We start from the raw sequence: 16,448 nt of genomic DNA, 5'->3' as shown, positions 1-16,448 counted from the left end.
TGTGTACAGAATCCCTCTTAATTTCTAATCTACCATAACCTGAATACTTTCAATAGATGCATTTGTTCAACCACCTTTTACCAACTGCCTAGTAGCACTCTGCTAGGCACTTTCCTGCTCCTAAAGTTAATTTATAACAAAAAATTTGTGGAATGGATGACTGAAATTACATTAATTTCCTGAATACCTAAATCTGGATCTTACACTTCTAGTACTCAAAAAGTGAAGTTGGCCTTTTAACCACATTGCCTTAAATGTTTCAGGATAACTTATAAGACATCTTAAAAGTGTCTAAATAAAAAGGTAAATGCAAATTGTTAAAGACGATTTGCCTTGGCACAACTAACATAAGATCCAATCTCACCTTCCCCATAGCCTTTCATGAGGTCCTTATAAAACTATTACATGCTTCCTACTCTCAAATCTGGAGCTCCCAAGGGAAAATTTGTGCAGACTTCCAGTCAAATCAGAGAAACTCAGTGCTCTGAAAGGATCAAAATGCCTCTCAAAGAGATTAGGGCATTTCAATACTATAACAACACTGGTTTGCTCTTGGTAGGGATAATAGACAATTTAAGGGATTGGGGAATAATATTAATTTTTTAACTTCGACCCTGACATTTTAGTATAAGAAACAAAAGATAAGTTGAAATATGAAACCTGAAATTACCAAAACTACTCATCCTAACAGATATAGTTAATAATTCAATCAAGCATATTAAAAACCAATAGAATAAGTCAGAGGCTCCATGAGATTTTTCCCATCTTGTTAGATACCGCAGGTGAGTAAAATAAAATTTAGAGAAAAACTACTTTATACATCATGTTCTAATTATAAATATCACCACACTCTCAACCATAATAAAACTACAATCAAAAAACAACACAGGTTTGAATACTAACCTTTTACTCCATGCTCTAAAAATACAAATGACATTGAGAAATTCATCAAATCCTACAAAATTCAGGAAATAATAAAAAATTTCATAAAAATAACTTGAGAATCTGAGCAGATTAAGAACTAGAGCTTGGTAATAACCTGGCTCAATACCTTCAGGGAACAAATGGAAAAATTAAAGCCCAAGTGAACAATTTGTCCAAAGCCTCTTAGTAACAGGGAAGTCTTGCATTTCATATGTTATATAATAAATGCTGTCTTGCCATAAGACAGTGATACAAGACAACTTTAAAGAACGATGGCTTTCTTCCTCTGTTAAGTTACTCTGACAAGAGTTAAATCATGAGATCTAGGCTAAAAGTCAGAGAAGTCCTTAGACCGTCATTTTAAGAAATGGCCAGTGTTTTTTTCCCCTTATCTTTAGTATATTCATAATGATAATGTTGTCAAGCTTTTCTCTTTCTTTTTTTTTTTTTGCTGTAAGCTCTTGTAATTGTCACTTTCTAAATCAAATACTTAAGTTCTAAGACCACCTTTCAGGTCCTGCAACTACAATTTCATCATTATGATAACCCCGATGAATATACTGACTGTGCTAGGCAAACCTGCAGACAGAACTGTATTAGGGGGATGTACTAATATTCTCAAACACAAATACAGGATTCAAATGGTACACTTAGAAAAGCATTTCTTCAAAGTTTAAAAGAGATCATTTAAAAACTAGTAAAATTTAATATTGTCCTTAGTTCTGAAAAATGAAGAAGAGATAATTTTTTGATCAGAAGAAATTCAGCTCACACCTGTAATCCCAGCACTTTGAGAGGCTGAGGCGGGAGGATCACCTGAGGTAGGAGAATCACTTGAGGCAAGGAGTTTAAAACCAGCCTGAGCAACACAGAAAGACCCAGTCTCTACACAAAATAGAAAAATTAACCAGGCATGGTGGTGCATACCTATAGCCCCAGCTACTTGGGAGGCTGAGGCAAAAGACTGCTTGAGCCCAGGAGTTTGAGGTTGCAGTTAGCTATGATGATGCCACTGCACTCTACCTAAGGCAACAGAGGGACATCTTATCTCAAAAAAAGAAGAAAAAGAAGTTCAATGGTAAGATAAACCAGCTCATTTATATCAAAAAACAAAGAAATAAACCTCTACACAAATTGCAAGAAAGAGAAAAAATTAATATTAAAAATGAATAACTGGCTGGGCGCGGTGGCTCACGCCTATAATCCTAGCACTCTGGGAGGCCGAAGCGGGTGGATTGCTCGAGGTCAGGAGTTCGAGACCAGCCTGAGCGAGACCTCGTCTCTACTAAAAATAGAAAGAAATTATCTGGCCAACTAAAGATATATATAGAAAAAATTAGCCGGGCATGGTGGCGCATGTCTGTAGTCCCAGCTACTCGGGAGGCTGAGGCAGTAGGATCGCTTAAGCCCAGGAGTTTGAGGTTGCTGTGAGCTACGCTGATGCCATGGCACTCACTCTAGCCCGGGCAACACAGCAAGACTCTGTCTCAAAAAAAGAAAAAAAAAGAATAACAATAAAAATATAGAAGTAAAAATCTAGAATAATTAACTTCTAGATGAGTAAGACACGAATCCAGAAGCCATAAAGAAAAAGACTGGGCTGGGCGCGGTGGCTCACGCCTATAACCTTAGCACTCTGAAAGGCCAAGGTGGGAAGATTGCTTGAGCTCAGGAGTTTGAGACCAGCCCAAGCAAGAGCAAGAGAGACCACGTCTGTACTAAAAATAGAAAAATTAGCCGGGCATCATGGTAGTCACCTGTAGTCTCAGCTACTCGGGAGGCTGAGGCACAAGGATCACTTGAGCCCAGGAGTTTGAGGTTGTTGTGAGCTAGGCTGACCACCACTACACTCTCCTCAGGGCAACAGAGTAAGACTCTTCTCAAAAAAAAAAAAAAAAAGAAAAAGAAAAAGACTGACAGACATTATTAGATAAAAATTAAAATAGTCTATATGTCAAAAGAAACCACAAAATCAAAAGCCAAATGACAGACTGGGATAATGTATTTTCATCAAATATTAATATAAACAGGGCTAATATCCCAAATACTCAAAAGCACCTGCAAATTGATTAAAAAGTCAAACATTAACAACCCAAGAGAAAAATAAGTAAAGGATCTGAAGAGGTGATTTGCAGCACAGGAAATGCAAATAGACAATAAACATACTCATACTCAGTCAACTGGTAAAAATTAAAATGATACCTGTTATCCAGTGGCAGTGGGAATGAGAACTTTGACAATCTTTGTGGAAAATAACCTGGCAGTTCATAATAAGACTGAAATAAGCTGACCTTTTAACCCACATTTGGGGATTTATTCTACAACAGTAAAAGCTCCATTACTTAAGATATATGTACAAGGATGTCTACTATAATACTGTTTGTGATGGGGAAAAAAATCAGAAATAACTTGAATACCCACTGAGTGAAACCTACATAAACAGAATACTATGAAGCAAGCAAAACAATAAATTATTTGTTTAATGATTTAGAAGGAAATGCATGATATCCTTAAAAGTAAAAAAAAAAAAGTTGTAGAATCATAATAATCACGTAAAATAAGAGAGAAAATGAATCAGTATGTATATTTGTGTTTCTGAGAGCATAGAGAAAATACAGAAGAATCAAGCTAGGCTATTACGCTTGGGCAGTCTGTAGGATAGAAACTGGAGAAGAGATGGTTGGCTTTTTCTTCATACACCAGATGATGCTCAGCTTGTTACCATAAGTATACATTGTTTCTGTGGTTAGAAAGGAAAATTATATTTAAGTATAATTCATAACAGAAAAGAAATGAAGCCAGTTTAGTGGCTCATGCCTGTAATCCCAACACTTTAGGAAGCCAAGGAGGGAGGATCAGCCAGGCGCAGTGGCTCATGCCTGTAATCCTAGCACTCTGGGAGGCAGAGGCAGGAGGATCACTTGAGCTCAGGAGTTTGAGGTTGCTGTGAGATCAGCCTGAGCAAGAGCGAGACCCTGTCTCTACTAAAAACAGAAAAAATTAGCCGGGTGTGGTGGCACGTGCCTGTAGTCCCAGGTACTCAGGAGGCTAAGACAGGAGGATCACTTGAGCCTAGGAGTTTGAGGTTGCTGTGAGCTAGGCTGGTGCCACAGCACTTGCCCAGGCAACAGAGTGAGACTCTGTCTCAAGAAAAAAAAAAAAAGACAGAAGAAAGGAAACCAAAGGAAATAGAGGAAGGGAAGGGAAGGGAAGGGAAGGGAAGGGAAGGAAAAAAAGGAAGGAGAAAAGGGAAGGGAAAAAGGGAAGGGAAGGGAAGGGGAAAGGAAGGAAGGAAGAAAAGGGAAGGGAGGAAGGGAGGGAGGGAGGCAGGGAAGAAAGGAGGGAGGGAGGGAGGGAGGAAGACAGGAGGATTGTTTGAGCCCAAGAGTTGGAGGCTTCAGTGAGCTATGATCCCGCCACTGTAATCCAGCCTTAAAAAAAAGAAAAAAAAAGAGGGAAAAGAGGATTTTGATTTGATTCAACAGCTTTATGTTTTTTAGATTTGTATATTCAAAATGGTTTTTGAAAAAAAACAAACATGAATCATCACAAAATCCTATCAAAGAAATGCTCCCTATTATTGCAATCTACATTTTTTTTGGTTAAATTTTATACTATGCCACTTGAAATTCATCTTTTATAACAATGCACCATTCTTTGTTACACTGAATAAAATTTTTAAATGCACAGTACAAACATAAAAGGAAAACACCAAATCTACAGCGAATAAATGGTCAAATGATATGAAAAATCAGTTTAAGCAAGATGAGATACATTTATTACTGAAAAAAAAGCTCATCATTGATAAAAAATAAAAAAATTTGCTAGTCACTAAAGGAAAATATGCAACTTTACAATGAAGTGATCTAGCATTCACCATATCGACCCTGTGAGCGAACTTATCATCAATAACAATGGGACAACCAGACATTTATGTACCTCATGATACGATGGAAAATGAAGACTATTTAAGTACATATGTTTGCCAAAATGATTAACCAGAGTCTAATCAAGTCTTTAGAATCTAGTAAGTCTTTTAAAACTTCCAGTTCAGGGAAATAAAAGCAATAAAGAAAGAAGGTAAATAGTACAAAGAAAACAATCAGATAAATCCAGAATGTGGCACATGCAACAAGAAAATAGCTCTGGTGTCAACAAATCAATGCCATGGGAAAAAAAAGGAGAGGAGGCACAGGTGGGAAATAGAAGTGTTACAGGTTACAAAAAGGGTATAGGAATAACAAGCAAATGCTATGTATGGCCTTTAATTTGATTCCACTTTGAACAAGTCAGCTATAAAAGTCATTTTGGAGACAACTGGAAAAACTTAAACACACACTTAATGTTAGATAATATTAAGGAATTAATGTTAATTTTGTTAGGTATAATAATGGTATTGTGATTATGTAGGAGAATGTCCTTATTTGTTTTGTTAGGTATAATAATGGTATTGTGATTATGTGGGAGAATGTCTTTATTTGTAAAATGCATGCTTAAGTATTTAAAAGCATAATATCATGATGTCTATGTTTGAAATTTTTCATGATAAAACATTAAAATATCAAAAACCCCACAAAATTGTGAAGCAACACTATTATACTAGAAGAAAAAATTATAAAATTCAATTTCAACTAGTAGCTGGTTGGTAATATAAATAGGTAGTCATTTGAAAGAATAATCTGATAATGTGGCTAAAAGTGATATCCTTAGAACTAATTAAATCACTTTAGGAAACATATTCTAAGAAAAAATTGGGAGCAGCCAGTCATGGTGGCTCACACCCATAATCCCAGCACTTTGGGAGGCCAAGGCAGGAGGACTCCTTGAGACCAGGAGTTCAAGACCAGCCAGGGCAACACAGCAAGACCCTGCCTCTACAATTAAACATAAATAAAATAAAATAAAATTTCATGGGGACACATGCTTTTAGAGAAAATAAAAACAATGCAAATATAGAATCAGGAAGAACCGCCTAAGAACAAATAAGGAAAAGCACCCAAGGGCTATAATTGACCACAATTTGAATGAGTGTTCACAATGTGAATACAGTCATGTGGACAAAGCCAACATAACTACCATTAAAAAGACACAGAAAAATAATGTATCATTGAATTGAATAGTATGCAGTCTTCTCAATTCTTTCCATTAGTTTTACAAAATAGTACTTAGTATTCCTCAATTCTTTCCAGGTATTTAAAAAATACATGGAAAAACTGAAGAGGGTTCAGAGAAAAAGGTAAAGGATAGGATGGAAAGGAGGTGTTTGGGAGAAAGGTTTTAAAGAAAATGAAGAATGACACGATTATTAATACTGAAATTCATGGAAAGGCTTTTGAAAAGAGATCCTGAAAAGCTGATGTATCTCTCAGTGCTCACAGATAACTGACCAAGAGGAGAGAGCTAATAAAACACTGAAAGTTTTTGTTGTTGTTTTATGTAAGAGGGATTTCTTGACCATGCTGGTGAAAAGCATAGGCAAATGAGAAAGGCTGGGTGTGTTACATCATTGACCATCTGTTTTTCTTCAGGGTGTTTATTTATCCATGATTACCTGATCATAGAATCTCCCTAAAGCTTGAATTAGTTTTCCAAAGCTTGAATCAGTTATCCACTATTTCAAAATGTGCTATCCTGCTCCTACATACTGCTCACTCAGCAACATTCAAATGTCTTTGGGGGCATCCAGGGCCCCCAAAGACTACTCTGGCTTCATTCTCTACAACTCAACACACCAGCAAATCAGACTCCTATTTCATTACCTGAATATCTCTTATACTTTCCTATGTCCATCATTCCCTTCATTCTTATCTCCTTAACCCCACTTGTTGCAATCTTATCCTTTCATTTATTAAATTTTAATTTAATGTCACAGTGTCATCTCAAATGCTACCTGTTATGGGTTGAATTGTGTCTCCCCCAAAATATATGAAAGTCCTAACCCTCAGTACCTCAGAATGTGCCCTGATTTGGAAATAGGGTCACTGCAGATGTAATTAGTTAAGATGAGGTCATACTGGAGTAGGGTGGGCCCTTAATCTAATATGACTAGTGTCCTCATAAGAGGGAAATTTGGACACAGAGACAGAGACATACAGGCAGAGACTGGAATGATGCAGCTGCAAGGCAAGAAACACTAAGAATTGATAGAAGGTAGGAAGAGGCAAGGAAAGATTCTACCTAAAGTCTCAGACAGAGGATGGCCCTGCTGACACCCTGAATTTGGGTTCTATCCTCCAGAACTGTGAGAGAATAAAACTGTGTTGTTTTAAGTCACTCAGTTTGCAGTACTTTGTTACACAAGCCCTAGGAAACTAATATACCACCTTTTCCATGAAGCCTTCTCTTCCACGTGGAAGTGATTGCCCTCTTTTCTGAATTCCCCTAGTACTGTCTCATTTAAAATACTTATGTTTTCTCTCCTTTTTATTTATGTTCACATAATCTCCCCAGAGGAATTAGTTTTCTGGAAGGCAGAAACTAATTACTCATCAGCTGTACACAATGCTCAACACCTGGTAGGCAATCAACATATATGACTACCATAATCAAATTTTTCTCCACACTTAATTATTCTGATCTCAATGCTTTTGAATGAGTCATCTCCATATACACTGCAGAGTTAAACACTCCAAAAGAACTCAACTGAAGGCTCCTTTTCCTTAGGAAACACTCCTAGATTTTACTGACAAATATTACTGATAAATGAAATTTACTTATATCAATATATATCACATTGATATGTGCATATATATATGTGTACATAACTGCTGTTAGCTAATGTTCACAATGGGAAAAAATGCTTATTTAACAAATCCATTATCTAGGGTCTACTGATCTGTCTCTTACTAGGTTTAGTCAGATTCTAGTTTATTTAAAATTGTTCCATCTTCACTGTATTTGGCGGTTAACTACAGTGCTTTTAAATTTCTCCATGTGGGCCAGGTGCAGTGGCTCATACCTGTGATCCTAATACTTTGGATGGCTGAGGTGGGAGGACTGCTTGAGGTCAGGAGTTCAAGACCAGCCTAAGCAAGAGATTCCACCTCTACAAAAAATAGAAAAATTAGCTGGACAAGGTGGTGTGCGCCTATAATCTCAGCTACTCAGGAGGCTGAGGCAGGAGGATCACTTGAGCCCAGCAGTTTGAGGTTGCAGTGAGCTATGATCACACCATTGCACTCTAGCCTGGGCAACAGAGTGAGACCCTGTCTCAAAAAAAAAAAAAAATTCTCCATGTGTTTGCATTTTTTAAGTCTCTATTTTACAGAAGGGACATAGCCTTACTTCCATATAACATTTAAAATGATGGCAAGGGACTTAACTTAATCAACAACTTCCCTCAGTAAAATCCCAAAATCTAATTCACAAATTTGCAACTATTTCTTCCTATAAAAGACTGTAGCTGTCTGGTTTCTAGAAAATGTACATAAATGGGTACTATGGAACTAAATTTCAACAGGTCCAATATCAGAAAAGGAGCTAGTCAATGAGAACTTTTGTTGCCTTTCTGTGGGGGAGTTGCAGGTGGTTCATGATAAATACAAACCGAAATACCTGAAATATGAATGCTCTCTGAATTTGGTGATCATTAATATTATAATATTAACTGACACAGTTAATATTATTAATGGCCCATTAACATTCTAACTGAAATTGAATAGATACTTCTTTGCAAGTTAAAGATACGGTCCTGGCCTTTTGCTTTATGGGATCTGTATATAAAATATAGCATATTAGGGCTGGATTACTCCTTCCACCAAAGCTATAGTATTCCATTTATATACACATCTATATATACTTCTTGTCATTAATTCAGCAAATGTTCATTGAGCTCCTAGGCAGCTATCTGAAGTCCTTTTTAGAATAAGGGGAGGAAGAAAAAGACCAAATTTTTAAAAATAAATAAATAAGTCATACAACACAATAGGTAGACATTAGAGATGAAGAGAGGGGAAGGGGGAAGGCAGAGACAGACAATAGCCTAGCCCTCAAGAAGCACCCAATATAGTGAAAAGGGAGAGAGTAAACTAGCTCCATATTTCTCCTTTCTCCCCATCCGGATCCTATACTTCACGATCAGGCTTTATTTTCCTAATGTGTAGCTTTCATTACATCACTGTATGGCTAAAAACTTTTGATGGCTCCCCACTATTTAGTTAAACAAGTCCAAACTTCCCAGCTTGGAATAGAAAAGAGCATTCAAAGCCTTCCATGATTTGGTTGTATAGTATGCAGAGATTAGGAAGGCAGGCTTTGTAATTAGACTGCCTGAACTCAGATTCTTTCTCCCTTGTTAGCTCTATTCCTCATTTTCTTTATCTGTAAAAAGGGATAAAAACAGTGCCTTACCTCACTGGGTTGTTGTGAGGATTAAATAAAATACCACTTATAAGTTAGCACATTATCTGGCAAATAGTAAGCATGCAAAAAAATGTAAGCTGCTACTATTTTTTTAGTTTTATCTAATTAATTTTATTTTAGGTTTTATCTTATATATTACTGTTGCCTGTTGTTCAATCTCCATTTCCCACTTTACCTACTACAACAACACAATTGTAACAATTAACAATCCTGTTCTCCAGGAAAACTGAACTTTTTAGTATCTCCTAAACACCAATCTTTATGCTCATGCTTTCACTCAGCCTGGAAAATACAGTACTGTGTTATCTCCAAGTATTAAGATCCTAAGTAGGCCGGGCGCAGTGGCCCCCCCCCTGTAATCCTAACACTTTGGGAGGCTGAGGCAGGAGGATCTCTTGAGCCCAGGAGTTTGAGGGTACAGTGAGCTATGATAGTTCCACTGCACTCCAGCCTGGGCAATAGAGCAGGAGCTTGTCTGGGGGTGGGGAAGGGTGAGGGGAAAGGATCCTAACCGTTCTTCTTGGCAGCTCCATTCCTAGGCCACCTCTTTCAGGCACGATTCTCTGATATCCCAGCCCCATAACACATTACAGACACTCATCACACAAACCCTGGCTAGATTTATCTTGGTATCCTATAGAGTTCTAGCAAGTTTGTAATGTACATGCTAGGGCTCAATCAATGTTTGATAAAAGAATTCCTATATTTCCTCTCTCTCATCCAACTACTCTCTTGGACAACAGCTCCACATCCCAAGTCAAAAGACCTTTTCCACAGTATCTCATAAAGCTGGCCAGCTAATTTTCTTTTCTATTACCAATGTGGGGTAATTTCTAATGTAATATAGCACCCAGCACATCGTAAATGCCTAAATATTCAAAGAGTTTAAATGGATTTCACCTCATCTTTTAATTTCAATTATCATTTTATTCATTATGATCAAGTATGGCTCAACTTAGAAATAGATTTTAGTATTCACTTGCCCACAAACTCATCTGTCAATTTCTGGCCATCCTGCCCGTCCCAATATGTTATTTACCAGTTTTTTTTTGGGGGGGGAATACTCAAAACCTCAGTAAAGTAAGAATCAGCAAATCAAATGTCTATAGGGCTATAACAGTAAATGAGTAAAGCAAGAGAGTAGTGCAGGCCACTCAGAATTAGGAAACATGTATGCCACTTAAAAGTTTCAGCTAGTTACTGCTATGAGAGAATACAGGGTTGGTGTTGACAGATCTCCCAATTTTTCAAGATAAGTCAGAAACTCAGAAGTTTGTGTAAAATCTTAAGACAATAAAAATATTGTATAAACCAAACAGGTCAAATCTAACCATAGGTTGCCAGTTTGTATCCTCTGCTACAGAAGTTCCCTGCAAAAGAAGTGATGGTGTGGGAGGTGTTCCATCCCAGCAGACAGTCTGAGGCGGTCCCTAAAACTAAGCAGCTCTGTGGAAGCACCTCCTGCAACACTTAGCCTAACTCCCAACCATTCTGATTTGACCTGAAAGCAAAATTAACTTGACAACTTCATTGAACATAGTGACCTCCTACCCTGTGCCAGGTGTTAGGGAATCAGAAATGAACAGTAGTGCTAAGTAACAGCAGTATTTATTAAGCATTTTCTAGGTGCCAGGCACTGTTCTATACATTACATGAATTAACTCATTTAATTCTCACAACATCCCTATGAAATATGCACTATTATCTTTATCTTAAAGATGGGGAACCTGAGACACAAAGAAGTTTTATATAATTTGTCCACGGTCACACAATTAGGAAGCAGCAGAGCTGGAATTAGGACCTCCAACAGACTCCACCAAAAACAGCTCAAAATCTGAAAGCAAGCCACATTCAATAAATGGTGCAGGGATTGCTGGTTATGCATAGGGAAAAAATGAAACTGGACCTTACCTCACACCACACACAAGAATCAATTCTAGGTGGATTAGAGATCTAAACATTAAAGGCAAAATAGTAGAGATTCTAGAAGATAATATAAGGAATAACTTGGAGGAGGAAAAGATTGATAAGTCTCACGTTAAAATTCAGAACTTTTAAACACAAGACACCTTAAACAGATTTTTAAAATAAGCAATAAACTGGGAAGTGACCTTGGTAATACATATAAACAACAAAGGATTAATAATTAGAATACATAAAGAAATCTTTTGAAAAAGACAGGCCAATAGAAAAATGGCAAAACAAGGCCCAGTCTAAGCTATGTAAACCTGGCACTACCACAGTTGCCACACAGCATACTCCAGAACAGTAGACCTTGCCATCACTGACTGATAGATAATGTTCAGGGATCTATGTCATGCTTCAGGTGCACAGAGCACAGGGAATCCAGCAAAAGGGGCAGAGCCAAGATGGTTATTCTCCATAGTATAGATATTGGGTGGCAAATCAGAGATTTAACATCCAACATTCAGACACATAGATCAGGGATCGACAAATGTTTTTGTAAAGGGTATTTTCAGCTTCGTGAGCTGACACAACATTTCTCTCACAACTACTCAACTACCCCATTGGTAGTGTGAAAGCAACCATAGACAATATGTAAATGAGTGAGTGTTGCTGTGTTCCAATAAAACTTTGTTTACAAAAACAGGTGGTGGGCCAGATTTGACCTATGGACCACAGTTTGCTGACCCCTGACATAGACAGCTGTGATTTTCCTGCACTCTAGAAGACTTTCCATGATTTTCCCTGCCTTTTATGTCTGCTGATACTTACCTCTGACTTCCTTAAGCAAAAACTACACCACATTTGACAGCTTTCAATGGTTTTCCAAGTCTATTACTCTACCAAAAAAACCTTTTCTCCGTTATTATCTGTGACAATTCTTCCATCATTTTCCTCTCACCTTTTTTTAACCTCTTTGACAGCTACCATCCCAAACTAGAAATCTAAAAAAATCTTCCCCTTTTTTAACCACTCACAATGTCAATTATCAACACCTGAAAATTCTAACTCCACTCAATGCCTACAGTCTCTGCCTTAGTTTGGACGCTCATTATTTCTTCCCTGCTCTTCAGTCTACGCTCCTTCCAAAGAGCATCCATTTATCTCCTAAAATTTAAACCTCATCCCATGGAGTTCAACTCAGCCACAAAAAACCATGGTGATCTAGCACCGCTTGTATTATCCTGGATACAGCTGGAGCCTATTCTACTAAGTGAAGCATCACAAGAATGGAAAAACAAGCACCACATGTACTCACTATCAAATTGGTATTAACTGATCAACACTTATGTGCACATATAGTAGTGACATTCATCAAGTGTTGGGCAAGCAGTGGGGGGAGGAGGGGATGGGTATATTCACACCTAATGGGTGCGGTGAGCACTGTCTGGGGGTGGACACACTTGAAGCTCTGACTCGGGTGGGGCAAAGGCAATATATGCAACCTAAACATTTGTAACCCCGTAATATGCTGAAATAAAAAATAAAAATTAATTAATTAAAAAATAAAAACAAAAAAATAAAGTATTATACATTATTGGGAATATGCTTTTAGAAGTAAAGGATGCTAACTCTAGTGCAATGAGCTGCTGTAATAATAATAGTGTACAGTTGTACAGCACATTACAAATTACACATTAACATGTTCTTTAATAAGCAAAAAAAAATTTAAACCTCTTCATACACCCCTTCTTGAAAATCTTGAATGCCTCCCTTTCAGCCAAGGATCCAGTCCAAACTCCTTAGCATGGTCCTTCACAATCAGGTTCCAAACAACCTTACCAGTCTTATCTCTGACTATACTTTCACACACACTCTATGGTACAGCCACATTCCACTAAATTCCCTGAAAACATAAGTCTTTACCTGAAAAACTCTCCTCTCCAACTCTCACTGGGAAACTTCTGTATCTTTCAGGACACATCTCAAAAGTCACTCCTTCAAAAAACTTTCCCCAATTCCTAAAAGCAGAGACACATCCACCTCTGTGTTCTAACAACCTTTAATAACTCTCCTTTGCCATTTACCATCCTGAACTATCATTGTTTACATGTCTACTTCCTTCATGGGACTGAATATCCAAAGTGAAATGACTCTGCCTTAAAGAATTCTGAATCTTCAGAGGCCAGCATAATGTTTGACATGCAGTAGATGTCTGGAGGCATAGTAAATGTTTGTTGAATGGAAGACATGCCTGGTAGTTAAAAGTAGGGTTTCTTAACCTGGGGGGCTCACAGACCTGAGTCCAGAGATAGAATTCAGGGTGGTCCTTGAACTTGGATAGGAAAAAAAAAAGTACCTCTTTATTCACTAACCTCTAACTGGGAGTTACCATTTTATTCAAATATGAATGTTGGTAACAAACCATTCTAGTATCAGCAATATCTGTGACTCTGTACCAATAGAAATCACAAATATCTTTATATCATACTGCCTTACAAAGACACAGAACAAATGAATTGTGTTGCTGTATATATATGGTATTGAAAATCTTATTTTATGAATGCCCTCATAACTTTTTTGTTGAAAGTCCTTTTTGATTACATGGGGCCCTGGACCTATTATATCATGACGGATTTAAATAGTTTCCTTCAGAACTCTCCCACAGCCCATGTGAACTTTGAATTCTTCTCAATCATGATGGAAATTCAATTAAGGTTTAAACACAATAGAAATTCTGGGTCTCTACCATGGTCCACTGGTTTTTTTTAAGGCTTTTTGTGTCCTTTACTGTACAGTTAACACCTAGAAAAGAGGAAGCATCTCTTAAAACACTGAAAAGTTAGAGGGTCTTGAAGATAACTTCTTTGCTCAAACGGGGTAAGCTAGGAAACATCAAATAGCTGGTCACCTATACTTTTTTGTATACCCTTCAACCTTTGTACTGACAAACTCGTTACAGAAACAAAACAAATTAATTAACAGTTCTTTAATAAATACTGTCATGTTTGACTTACTTTTCTCCTAGCTAGCAAGTTCCTTTAAAGCAATGTGCTGAATGAGGAGGCAGCCAACCATTTCCAGGAGCCCCTCTACCACTAATAAGCTCTTGAAAATTCAGCTTTACCTTTCTATGTCTCAGTTAAAATCACTACATGGTTTGAAATCATTATATGATCTCTCAGGCTCTTGTAGTTTTTACACATTCACTCTCCTTCATCATTCTTACTGGCTTCAATAACGCCTTTCTGATGACCTCTCCAGGTGACCCTGCTCTTAAGCTGTAGGCTGTCCCCTTCCAGGGAAGATACCTTGGGTCACCGCCCCCAAACAGCCTGGTCCCTCCTTTTAAAGACACACACACACACCTCCCTAAATTGATGTAGGTTCTCTCGTATCTTGCCAACCAGTTCCACTCTCTGTACCCCTTTTGCCGGCCAGCTCCTGCACCCAAACCTCAGCCCCCTTTTTCTCTCATCAAATCCCTTCCTGTTCCTGTTGCTCCCCCCAATAGGAGGTAGAGGATCCTGGGGGCACGTAAGTCCTCAGTCTCTTAGGAGTTATACGGATTTGCAATTCAGCTCCAAGACCCCAAGGACTGCCCCAGTCTGATACACGCATCTGTACCCAAAGGGCCCCCATTTCTAACCAATCACCTCCTCCCCTCCCCGCAAAGAACTGCTCCAGCCCTGACAGCTTGAGCTCGGCCCTTATGCCGCTCCCCCAGCCCCCAGGTCCTACCTGCACTGGGGCTCTAACACGGCCCACGGCCTAACCCAGCTCCACGTCTTGCTATCCCCTCAGCTCACGGACCCCGACACGGGCTCCGTTCGGACCCAGTGTTCCTTTTCCGCAACCCCAGCCATGACCCCACATCTGGCTCCTGCCTGTTCCCCGGGCCTGGAGCGCCACCCGGTGCAGACCCCGGCCAGCCGTGCACTCCCTCAGCGCCCCGGACCTCGCGCCCCGCACCCTCCCCAACCCTAGCTCGGCCGCCGCTCCCTCCAGCGCCCCCGCCCGCAGGCCCGGGGCCCGCTCCCCAACATGGCGACGGGGACACAAGCGCGGCGGGCGGGGCGGCTCCGGGCCCGGCCCGAGCGCCGGCCGTGCTGCACGGTCGCCCGGCGCCATTTTCCCGCGCCGGGCCCGGGCGGCGCCTCCTCCCCACGGAGCCAACAGGGCCGGGACCACGGACGCCCGGCGGGCCCACCCCTTACGGGCCCGCGTCGCCGTCGCCTCACCTGAGCGCGGCCCCTGCCCTCCCGGGCGGGCCTTGGAGCGCCGGCCCGGGCCGTGCGTGCCCGCCGCCCTCCGTGCGTCCGTCCGTGCGTCCGTCCTCGCGTGCGCCCGTCTGTCCGGCCGTCCGCGCCCGGCCGCCCGCAGCCCGACCCGGCAGGGCCTGAGGGAGCCGGCGGGGAGGGGGATGGGCCGGACCGGGCCGGGGAGGGAGGGGGAGGGAGGGAGAGAGGGAGGGAGCGCGACAAGGGGCGGGGCGGGCCCGAGGGGGCGGGGCATTGTCCACGTGACCAAACGTTCCCGGGAGCGCGAGGTGGAGCGCCCGCCGCCTCACTTCGGTGCCGAGTGCTTAGTGCGGGGAGGAGGGGGTCGGATCTCTGGTTCCCTGCGCTGTAATCTCGCCAGTGGTCCCCCCATTCGGAAGCACTGCACAGCCCTATGCAAGCGCTCTAGCTGAGTATCCTTGAGCATGTCAGCACCAAGCCTCAGTTTACCCATCGAGTCTATGGGGACGATAATAGTGCTTATGAAGAGGAAATGGGGGAAGATATAGAAAGCACTTGTCACAGTGCCTGACACATAGTGTCTGATAATAACTTTAAGAGTGATAAAGATAACAGCCTTTATTATTACTTGCTTATGAATCCTCCCTACCGTTTGCCGTCAGTATCACCCTTGCAAGCTAGATGCTCAATAGTAGAATTTTTGAGTGAACGAGTGTGGCCCCCTCCTCTCTTCCCAAATGTAAAGAGGCCTCCCCAGCACTGGAGTTGATGTCCATCATACAGGCCTGGATTCAGAGCTTGGTATCTGTGTGATTGTCTTTGCCTCTCTAAACCTCAGCTTCTTCATCTGTAAAATGGGAGTTAGGGGGCTGTTATGACCATCATAGAAGATAGATAAGCAGGTGGGTCATAAACTGATTGAATAGGTCAGTTATAGTGGTCCCATCTAAGAAGGGAAGTCAGGAACCCTTTCATTTCACAAATATTTACTGAGCACACTGTGCTTGGACTAGTGCA

General features: G+C 40.4%; 1 protein-coding gene across 4 annotated transcripts in view; it reads right to left on the bottom strand.

Moving 5' to 3' along the window:
- The window catches only part of NCOA6 (nuclear receptor coactivator 6), a 99,797-nt gene extending 84,264 nt beyond the window's left edge, over positions 1 to 15,533 (bottom strand). For all 4 annotated transcript variants that reach the window (XM_045528762.1, XM_045528764.1, XM_045528765.1 and 1 more), the window contains exon 1: positions 15,432 to 15,533. The gene's annotated coding sequence lies outside the window, so the exon portion shown is untranslated. The remainder of the gene's footprint in view (positions 1 to 15,431) is intronic.
- Between the last annotated feature and the right edge of the window lie 915 nt (positions 15,534 to 16,448).

Source organism: Lemur catta, chromosome 17 (assembly GCF_020740605.2).
Source record: "Lemur catta isolate mLemCat1 chromosome 17, mLemCat1.pri, whole genome shotgun sequence".
NCBI lineage: Eukaryota > Metazoa > Chordata > Mammalia > Primates > Lemuridae > Lemur > Lemur catta.
This window is presented reverse-complemented; position numbering and strand designations above follow the sequence as displayed.